This window comes from Portunus trituberculatus, chromosome 31 (genome assembly GCF_017591435.1).
Source record: "Portunus trituberculatus isolate SZX2019 chromosome 31, ASM1759143v1, whole genome shotgun sequence".
NCBI classification, from domain to species: Eukaryota; Metazoa; Arthropoda; class Malacostraca; order Decapoda; family Portunidae; genus Portunus; species Portunus trituberculatus.
The window spans coordinates 8349146-8351645 of record NC_059285.1 but is presented as its reverse complement, the minus strand read 5'-3'; the positions used below and the strand labels follow the sequence as shown (position 1 = coordinate 8351645).

Here is a 2500-nt window from a genome sequence, read left to right as displayed (position 1 = left end):
TATTCACTAGGAGATATCAAGAGAAGCCCACATAGAAGATCCTTACATCCTATTTCACGAATCAGATGCCTAATCCTATTTCTATACTATCCAATCCCGTCTTATTCATGATTAAACTCCCCCCCAGTTTAAGAAGCAGCAACCGAACCCACAGATGTTTGTTTTCAGGGAATCGATCTTTGGTACAGGAAGGAGAAATGTCAGTTTTTTTTCACTGAGAGAGAGAGAGAGAGAGAGAGAGAGAGAGAGAGAGAGAGAGAGAGAGAGAGAGAGAGAGAGAGAAATTATTCTAACTAAATGTAACTACTATTCGTCCTCGAGCTTACTCCCATCCCTCACTCATCCTTCCTTTCCTCTTCTCTCTCTCTCTCTCTCTCTCTCTCTCTCTCTCTCTCTCTCTCTCTCTCTCTCTCTCTCTCTCTCTCTCTCTCTCTCTCTCTCTCTCTCTCTCTCTCTCTCTCTCTCTCTCTCTCTCTCTCTCTCTCTCTCTCTCTCTCCCTCTCCCTCTCTCCCTCTCTCAGCACGGGAAACACAAAAGCACTTGTTATCATTATCATTCCCCTGCCGAGCACATTCCTGCGGTCACCTGTACTGTGGTGCTCACCCATTACCTTCCTCAACAACTCTATTTAAAAAGCTTTAAAAAGATGTTAAGTCTGCGCATGAATTCCTTTCCATCCTGTGTGTGTGTGTGTGTGTGTGTGTGTGTGTGTGTGTGTGTGTGTGTGTGTGTGTGTGTGTGTGTGTGTGTGTGTGTGTGTGTGTGTGTGTGTGTGTGTGTGTGTGTGTGTGTGTGTGTTTCACCACCACGGTCGTCTCCAGTTACATCCCGTACCTATTTACTGCTAGGTGAACAGGTGCTACACATTAAGAGGCTCGCCCATTTGCCTCGCCGCTTTCCGGGATTCGAACCCGGACCCTCTCGGTTGTGAGCCGAATATGTGTGTGTGTGTGTGTGTGTGTGTGTGTGTGTGTGTGTGTGTGTGTGTGTGTGTGTTTCACTGTTTGATCTGCTGCAGTCTCTGACGAGACAGCCAGACGTTCCCCTACGGAACGAGCTCAGAGCTCATTATTCCTGATCTTCGGATAGGCCTGAGACCAGGCACACACCACACACCGGGACAACAAGGTCACAACTCCTCGATTTACATCCCGTACCTACTTACTGCTAGGTGAACAGGGGCTACACGTGAAAGGAGACACCCAAATATCTCCACCCAACCGGGGAATCGAACCCCGGTCCTTTGGCTTGTGAAGCCAGCGCTCTAACCACTGAGGTACCGTGTGTGTGTGTGTGTGTGTGTGTGTGTGTGTGTGTGTGTGTGTGCGTGCGTGCGTGCGCACGTGCGTGTGTGTGTGTGTGGGTGCAGTATCTTCCCTTTATCTGCTCCCTTCTTTCATTTTAGCCTCTTCATATCCTCCTTTTAAATTTTCCTTTCTTCTCTTCCCTCTTGCATGTTCTTTTTTCTTCTCTTCTACATACCCCATCCTTTTCCTTCTTCCCCTTCACTCTTCCCTAACGTACCTTCCTTCCTTCCTTCCTTGAACTCTTCTCTTTCCTTCCATTCCATCCTGTGCATCATTCTTTACTTTTTTTCGATCCTATATCTTGTCTCTATGAAAACCTGAAAACTGAGAAAAACACATCTAAGGAAAAATAATAATCGAGCAGAGAGGTTGGGAAGAAAAGGGAGAGGAGGAGGAGGAGGGGAGGAGGAGGAGGAGGAGGAGTAGAGGGAGTGAGGGGCAAGAAGAGGCAGTTTTGTAAATTGGCTTCGTTTAAGAGAACAATTGTAATGAGCCAAGTTGTGTATTTTTTTTTTTTTTTTGCTCTTCGTCACATTTTCATCCTAACATTGATTGACAGAAGTGGCTCAGTAAGCATATCGTTATTTCTGTGTTTAGGTATTAACTTCAATTTCTACAGAATTACTCCTCTCTACTTTCCGTCGAACATTGTTATCTGTGGTCACTGCTGATACGGAGGTTTCCGGCAAGGTTTTTTTTTCTATAGATCATATTATATATACTAACCTGCAGTTGTCTATCTCAATATTTATGTCTATATTAACACCATTCAGCAAGAAGTGAAACGCATATCAGCATACGTAGGCAAAATACACAGATAAGAAAAACGGCTAATCATTACTCAAGCATCTCCTGAACCAAAACACCAACATTTCTAACTAAAGACTAATACAGCGACATACAACAAATCGAAAAATCCACATGTGGCCAGTTCTTCCCACAAAATATTTGAAGAAACTTTATTCATATATTTTAGGCCGGCATTTATTTTCCTCTAGCACCTCCACTGATCTTATTTTCCCCAAAACTGGTCGGCTGGACGAGACAACAGACTGATTTATGCACTCGGAGCGACAGTTAACTCCAAAAGGCTCGGGTTTAATGCAAGTATCCCAGGTATTAAGCGAGCCACGGGACCACGGCTCGGGGAAGCTTAGGCAAGTAGAAAAAAAATATATAAGCTAGAGAGTCG

The 2500-nt window shown here is 44.7% G+C and overlaps 1 long non-coding RNA gene across 4 annotated transcripts in view; it reads right to left on the bottom strand.

Moving 5' to 3' along the window:
• Positions 1-2500, bottom strand: part of LOC123511650 — a 24098-nt gene that overhangs the window by 21288 nt on the left and 310 nt on the right. The window contains exon 2 of one of the 4 annotated variants that reach the window (XR_006676886.1): positions 1526-1632. The exons of the other annotated variants lie outside the window; for them this stretch is intronic. This is a non-coding gene — a long non-coding RNA (uncharacterized LOC123511650). The remainder of the gene's footprint in view (positions 1-1525; positions 1633-2500) is intronic. 4 annotated transcript variants of the gene reach the window in all.